Source organism: Hoplias malabaricus, chromosome 4 (assembly GCF_029633855.1).
Source record: "Hoplias malabaricus isolate fHopMal1 chromosome 4, fHopMal1.hap1, whole genome shotgun sequence".
NCBI classification, from domain to species: Eukaryota; Metazoa; Chordata; class Actinopteri; order Characiformes; family Erythrinidae; genus Hoplias; species Hoplias malabaricus.
Window position 1 is genome coordinate 41,576,598 of NC_089803.1, and position 8,363 is coordinate 41,584,960.

An 8,363-nucleotide genomic window follows, 5' to 3' on the forward strand; every position below is an offset into this window, starting at 1 on the left:
GCGCAGAGTGTGGAGCTGCTCACTCATTGGTCCACTTCAGCAAGATTACACTGGCCCCAAATTGTTAAATTCAGCGCTGGACCAACGCGCTGAATTATCATTGGTTAATCGGTGTCAAAAAGCCAATAAGAACGCAGGAGTGTTTACAACGATGAGCAGTTCGTTGTCCGCGGTGTCGCTTACCGAGTACCTCTCTGCCTTCCTCTCATTGGGTGCGACTTGCCACGTCCCCAAATTTGAGATGAACATAGGTCTGAAACTGAAGATTTTACAGTGTCTCAGAACAGTTTATCATCAAACAGGTTTCCAGATAGGTATGGACAAAGTGGTTTGCTACATGGGCTATTGCGAACCCTATTGTGAAACTACCTGTACTGGATAAATGTGGTCAGCCCGGATACTCTTCTACATATAGGCTCCCCATGAGTTGCTGACTTGGCTCCTATTACTCTATTTGATACAATACTAAGCAAAAAAAAAAAAAGTTGTGTAACCTTATCACTTTCTTACCTTCGTTACTCCAAAGCATGTTTAATTTCATGCTTTTGTATGGTGTTTATAGAATATGTGTATGCACAATAAATAAATAAATTAGATTAAAAAAAAGACAAGAAAAAAATTAAATATCTTTTTTCTGCTGCAGATTCTCGGCTCCCTCAACATATCAAAGATACATTTTTGAATCAAAGTAATACTTTATACATGGACAAATCATATTAGATAATTTTATATAGATTAACAATAACATTGGCAAACCATTATTAGAATATAAGACAAATATGAGTCCTAAATAAGCAATTCTATGACATTTTGACTGGACATATGTAACTCCAGTGATGAGACTGTAGTGTACACTCTTATGCTACTAATGATGTCAGAACTGGGAAATGTCATTTGTACGACTTGTAGAGTGGCGGACAAAGTCATATTTACCACTGGTAAACTTGTGATTCTAGATTTTACACGAGTTTAAGACCGTCTTAAGACCGTTTTTTCGCGTCCTTTTACTTCTTTCCCAGAGGAAAATGGCAATATGCAAGGAGACGGCGGACCACTGTTGTCCCACTGAGGGCAAAGTTGGAGGTCCACTAGTGTTTTGGCGGACCGCTGGTGATTAAACAGAATTTTAGACAAAATGTCACATTTTCGCACTTTTCCATTCACAGTGCAATTTACATTTTTTTCCTTCATTAGGTTCTTTTTTATCATTTAAAAATAAGATTAGTAAATAATTGTAATCCAGCACAAATGTGTCAAAATGTTTATCATAATCATTTTATATCAGGCTTATACTCATTATTATATCTCTCATAGTTGTTAGTAATATTAGTTTGTTTTCCAAAATAAAAGTCTCTGAATTTAAAATCTGTTTGAGGAGATTAAAAATGAGTTATATCCTGTAAAGGACAGTAATCTGAGTGGTCCGATGGTGGACCAGCAGTGGTCTACAGTCAGTGGTGTGCCAACTCTGGTGTCGCTCTCAGGGATTTTTGGGATTTTGGCACACTATGGAATGCCAAGAGGGTCAATAAACGGTCCACTGGTATAAAAAGGCTGGCACACCACTGACTGTAGACCACTGCTGGTCCACCATTGGACCACTCAGATTACTGTCCTGTACAGGATAGAACTCATTTATAATCTCCTCAAACAGATTTTAAATTCACAGAGACTTTTATTCTGGAAAACAAAACAAATATTACCAAAAACTATGAGAGATATAATAATGAGTGATATAAAATGATTATGCTAAAAATGTTGACATTGTGCTGGATTAAATTTATTTACTAATCTTATTTATAAAGAATTACAAAAGAACCTAATGAAGGAAAAAATGTAAATTGGACTGTGAATGGAAAAGTGCTAAAATGTGGTATTTTGTCTAAAATTATGTTTAATCACAAGTGGTGTGCACAGAAAACGCTGTGCAAAACACTAGTGGACATCCAAATTTGCCATCAGAGGGCCAACAGTGGTCCGCCGTCTCCTTGCTATCAGAGATACCAAACAAAACAGGTCCCGTATCAGTTCATAACGGAACGCATTTTTAGTGTCCAAATACAGGATGGTATGAGGGTTATGTTAGCTACAGTTGCCTTGTCAGTATTTTAAACACAGTACATTTATTTGAGCATGTTATAAAACATAGTGTTTGTTTTCTTTGTAGGATATAACTCTAGTTCTTCAGTTCAGGTCAGGAAGTGCTGGCTTTTGGTGATCCATCAGTCAAACACAGCTGATTTAGCTAATCTCTTAACTGCTGTGTTTAGTTGGTGTGTTTGAGCAGGGAATTAGAACATTGTGCTGGACACTGGTGCACCATGTCCTGATCTGAAGGAGCCTGCTCTAGCTTACTCATTTCCTGACATTGTTTTTATTAGTCATCCTCTATGACTAATTTTAGGCAAGAATACACAACTCCAATACTTGAAAACTGGTGTCCAGCACAATTTGCTGATTTTCTTTCTGTAATTGCATCCACTAACCTGGCAGTTACGAGAAAATGTAAATTAGCTGTGTTTGAACAGCAGAATTGCTTAATTGTGCTAAACACCAGTAGTGCAGGGACAGAGTTAAACAACGTAACCCTGCTCTCCTCAGTGTCTAGTTTATGACAACAGGGTTGGGTATGATAATCTAAACCAACACTGAAATTCAGTCTTGTTTTATCCGTTCTGTAATTCCTTTAATCTGACATTGAATTATGCAGTATATCTGTGTGCATAATTATATGAATACATGACCTGTGCCACTGTTGCAATGAAGTACAATTAACAGTGTCAAATAGACACAAAAACAGAGCTTTTATACTAAAATATAAAAGCTCAGATGTGAAAATTAGAAAATGTATAGTGTTATATATATATATATATATATATATATATATACACACACACACACACACACTATACGTATATATAAGGGCGGCACGGTGGCGCAGCAGGTAGTGTCGCAGTCACACAGCTCACAGTCACACAGGGGCCTGGAGGTTGTGGGTTTGATTCCCGCTCCGGGTGACTGTCTGTGAGGAGTTGGTGTGTTCTCCCCGTGTCTGCGTGGGTTTCCTCTGGGTGCTCCGGTTTCCTCCCACAGTCCAAAAACACACGTTGCAGGTGGATTGGTGACTCGAAAGTGTCCGTAGGTGTGAATGTGTGTGTATCTGTGTTGCCCTGTGAAAGACTGGCGTCCCCTCCAGGGTGTATTCCTGCCTTGCGCCTGATGATTCCAGGTAGGTTCTGGACCCCCCGCGACCCTAAATTGGATAAGCGGTTACAGATAATGGATGGATATATATATATATATATTTCTAAGGAAACATAATGGAATCAATGCATTAAAATGTGTGAACCGAGCCTTCTGAGTTACTGTACAAATTCTTACATGTGACAAAGTGAGGTAAGTCAAAGGTAACATTTCTTGTGCACAAGAATTTAAGTGCAAGGTGCAAAAAGGCAAACCATCTCTAAAGACTGTAGATGCAGATATTGAACACAATATCCAATATTCAGACCGTGACAAAGACTAAAGAAAAATAAACACCTGTATAACTGTATTGTTCAACAGTGTCTGTGAGTGAAAGTCTGTTGAGCAGACAATTGGGGCAGTTAGACACTTTATTGGGGCCCTTGGTGTATATGATTCAAAACAGTTGTGGCTCTGAGGAAGAAGCTATTACTGGAGGAAAAAGCATATATAGCCTTATATCATCTGTTGTATATAAGGAGTTCAAAGAGATAAAGTGTGTGGAGTCCTTACCAATGTTGGCAACTTTTCTGAACCTTTCATTTTATATCAGCTTAGAACCAATGCTATATTTAAGCCAGTTTTTCAATCTTCAAAGGACCTGGAAACGTTTATCCATGCCTCTTGGCTGGAAAATTGTAATTCTTTATATTTGGGATTGACCTGTTCAACCTCCTTGACTATGAATGATTCAAAATATAGCTGCTAGAGTTAAGTGGAACTAAGTACAAACAATACATCCAGTTCCAGCTCAGTTCCATTGGTTACAAGTCGATAACAGAATTGATTTCAGGATTGTTATATTTGTTATATGTAATATCTTAATGGTTCAGCTTCACAATATATTACTGATCTGATTATTCCACATTTACGCCATAAGTCAGTTAAGGTCATCCTCAAACCAGCTTCTGTCAATGTGCCTAAGGTTGCCTCATGGTTTTTAGTCCAGTCATTTATTTAATTGATTTTTAAAATCTTACTCTTTAAATTTGCCATTTTTTCATTTCCATCCTTGTGGATATTTTTTTCTGAAGTGCTTTTCTTTTAATTTTCATTTGAGTTGTTATCTTTTAAATTTTCTCAAATTTCCAGTCTCAACTGGATAGCACTTTGGATCAACAACTGGTTTTTAATGTCCTTTACATATAAAGGTTATAAAGGTGACTTGACTTGAGGCACTGAGCTGTAGAAGAATGATCTTTTCTGCTGGACATGACACACTAAAGAGCTTTCCTATCAGCCGCTGTGATAATAAAATACTATACAGAGATAAAGTGTGTGATGCACTAGGTTACAGTCTTAGAAGCTCTAGGGGCAGCTTTCGGGGCAGACCAGCTTTTCTCAACATCTTTAAGATACACTTGCATTTTTTCAGATTTGGTATTTGAGTCTGAATGATTGCCTTAATTTAAACATTGCTCTTTAAAATGCAACTGATTATAATAGGATAAGACTTTTGAGTTATACATTTTTTTCATATTCTCTATATGTTTATAAGTCATTTTATCATCTCTGGGTTTAATTTCCGTTAGTCAGTCCAGATATGACTGACAATTTACATTAGATATATCACTGCTCTTATTGTTTTAAGTCACCTAAAAGTAGGTTGTTTTGTGAAGTTTAAAATAATACTGTTGTAACCATATAAAAAAGACACAGTTTAAATTCGTGACTGTCAAAAAACATGATGTTGGTTGTACAGCATTTATTTCAGTGGTGAAATGTTTTTAAACAAAATAACAGGCCCATAGTTATTTTCAACATGTAAGATGACCTGAACATCACATATATGCTAATCGTATTTACAGCAATGCAGCAACACTATGGATTGTGTACATTTTAAAATTCATGTTTAAAAAAAATCTGTAAGGGACTTTTTTGAATGTTGTAAAGACAACTTAAAAAGAGCTCATTTTGTTCAGAAAAATATAAAGATTATAGCAAATCTGCAACACAGAGACAGGCCAAAAAACAAAAAAGTGGTCGTCTAAGACCCTGCAGACAACACAGCAACAGTTCTGTAGACAATGCCGCTGACAATGTCAGCTCGTCCAGTGCAAATTTGAGTAAGAGTTTTAGTGTTCCTCAAAGGCGGAAGAACAGCGAGGGGAAATGTATCATCTCAGTCCGATGTGTTTTTTAGGCGAGCTCCTGGTCTGAATGGTAGAGAAATCGCCAACAGTGCATTTTTCCCCCGTGTAATGCGTGGGGGCAAACATGAGGCCACCGACCGAGTCCACCAGTCCGAACAGTGCCACCAAGGCAGAAACAGCAGTGCCGATGAAGTATATCTTCAACAGACTAGTAGAGGCCATTCTTGAGGTTTAAGCTGAGAGACACAAGACACAGAGAAACAAGCGTTAATGACGATAAAACTGCGCTCGCTCCAAAACACAAAAAGGTTAAAACATCGATTTACCAGTGTTCTTCTGAAATGTGGTTCTGCTGAGTGTTGTAGAGCCCGAAGAAAGCGGATTAGTAGGTCCGGAGAACAGCCAGTGCTCAGTTCCTCAGTCGGCGCTGAAATGAGTAGGGATTGTGCACACTTTCGATTTTATCACACTCTGTGGCGGTGGGAATTTCCAGACTAGACAGCTGTAAGAAAACACGCGTTGTTTTAAGAGTTTAGCTTCAAGAAAGGGACTTTTGAATAGGAAATGACTTCATAACATGCCTGAAATCCCAACGTTTTAGAAACAGATTAATTGAGACGAGTAGTTAAATATACTATTGCTGTGAGTTTGAAAAAATGCTAACACTAACGGTCCTTTCCGCCGTTAGCTCTCTATCTCTGGGAGATACGCTGGGAGTGATTAGTGTGGCGGGGGGTTTATTCCTCATGCTCTTATAATTTCAACACGAGGTCATTTTCATTCGTAAGTTTAATTCAAGCCTCATTCTCTTTAAATTGCGACTTCAGTTTCCATAATTATCGTTTCATGGTGCTGGAATGTCCAAGCAGTTACGGGTCAAAAAAAAAAAAATCTTACCAAACAAACCTTAATGAGAAGGGTACAGGTAAATAAATAATCATTTAATCAGTTTCCGAAATATGAAACAAACGAAATATAAAAACAAAACCCGATTTTTAAAATATCTTTTCACACATGGCAAGCACACTCCACAGTAGTGCAATAATACTACTTTTCACTACAGTTGAGTGGTGAAAGTCCGGTTGAGTTCACTAAGTTTTATTGTTATGTTCATAGTCAGTACTGTATTGAAAAGTCCCCGAGTCAGAGTATGTATTTATCAAGTACACGCCACCGCTAGATGGAGACAACTGCTGAATCTTCGTTGGCTTCCAATAACGTGAACTACAATATACTGGAATACGGTTTTCTTCTGTTGAAAAGGTGGTTTACAAACATTTTCTGCAGTGCCCACTTTTATAGATGAAGATATTTTCGAACCCCCACCATTTCAAAACTGGAGTCTTTTGCTTCCAGACTCCAGATAGAATTGATTTTAAACATTGTAATTCACACAAAACTGCAACCTCTTATTGAGCAAAACAAAATAAAGTGACTATTTACTTTAACATTGGAGTTTCTCAATCATTATTCTTGCTGTGACACCTACTTCGGGAACCACTGTATTATACAATGAAAAAAAATCCAACTCAGTAATGAAAAACAGTGGTCTCAGGTCAAGACAAGTGTCTAAAGACTAGTTAAGACAAGTGTCTTATTATTTTTTATTTTTTTTTGGTGCATTAAACTTTCAGAAAAATTTTATTTTCATTTAATTTAATGTTGGACAAATGTATGATATAAGTAGTATAATCTTGAAAAACAATCTAAGCTTGTGGATCAGATTGGCTGAAGTAAGACAGTACTGCAAATGGCAGAGCGTGGAACATATCCAATCCAGGCAGATAAAAGTGACTTGTGTTGTAAGTGTAATTTGTGGGACTTAATTATACTAAGTCTGAGCATAATGTTCTAATTTAAGGACAAGTAAATCAAGAAAAACCAGTAATACCTGACCATACAGCTGCTACAGTGTGCTGTGTGAACATGTAACATAAAAGGTCTCACAGGTCTTATTCTCATGAATAAACATGACATGTCAAATCCTGAGTTGCCAGATTGTTCTCATCAAGAGATGTTCTTTTCTGCAGTTCTGTTTATTTGTTTACTTATAATAATAAGTTGCCATGTAACTACTTGCTTTTCTGACAGAGCAGGAAAAATTAGTGTAGAAAAAAAACAATACAGCCTTCCTTTCAGATTTCTTAAGTTTGGTTGTGGTTAAGTGTGAAATTTGGTGGTGCAATCAGCTGATTAAATACACACAGGCAATCATAATACACAGTAATACCTACTCAGCCTCAGTTCCTTCTTCTTTGACATTAAGTGAAGACCTCTGTGTCACATGGCTGCATATGACAGACTCCATTAACAGAAAACCCATTTTCCACGTGAGACTAATTCTCTTTACCATGACCACATGAGGAATGAAGTGTAAAGGAATAGTGAACCAGACATGAATCAAACTCTTTCAGGTGGTCCTTTAAACACAATTTTGTGGTCCTCAGTTTCTGGAAGTATAACCGCTCTAGCCTGCTTTTACTAACTTAGATTAGATAGGAGAACAGTAGCAGTACGGAGAGAGATGTTAATCAAAGTCATGTTTTCATAAGTGAGAGCTGTATTTTGTAGCCACAAGCTTAACACTATTTGGGGAAGTTCAAACCTTATACAGCCAGCCATTCCCTCCTGGAAATGGTCTCTGTTTTGTTTAAATCTTTTCTAAATCCACAAACCCCTAGGTGTGTGTACACACACACACAATTAAAGGATATATAGAGTGAATGTATTTAAATACCTTTTCTAGGTTCACTGTACTTTAATTCTCCAATCCTCTTTGTGAGAATGACGTGTGCTCCTGACATAACAGCTGAAAGAGAGAGAGCACGCCTGTGATTGAGCACTCAGCGGGACAGAAACATTCAGTCTCCTCCTTTCTCTTGCTCCGTGTCCTACTCTTCAGCTCCCTCAGGGTCTTTTGCTATTTTTCTTTCTTTCCTCTATTTCCTTTCATTGGCCCAGCCATAAGCATTTGCTCCCACACCGACCAGAGGCTCGTGGAGGTGGAACTGTCTCCACGGTGACTTC

General features: G+C 37.6%; 1 long non-coding RNA gene across 3 annotated transcripts; it reads right to left on the reverse strand.

Annotated features, from left to right (window-relative positions):
* Positions 1–4,803: 4,803 nt before the first annotated feature.
* Positions 4,804–8,321, reverse strand: LOC136693842 (uncharacterized). 3 transcript variants are annotated; one of them, XR_010802115.1, is made up of 3 exons: positions 8,074–8,321; positions 5,663–5,838; positions 4,804–5,572 (listed from the first exon to the last, which is right to left on the reverse strand). It is a non-coding gene; the product is annotated as an uncharacterized lncRNA (long non-coding RNA). The 3 variants fall into 3 exon arrangements; XR_010802117.1 differs by lacking the exon at positions 8,074–8,321 and adding an exon at positions 6,007–6,614; XR_010802116.1 differs by lacking the exon at positions 8,074–8,321 and adding an exon at positions 5,918–6,612.
* Positions 8,322–8,363: the final 42 nt, after the last annotated feature.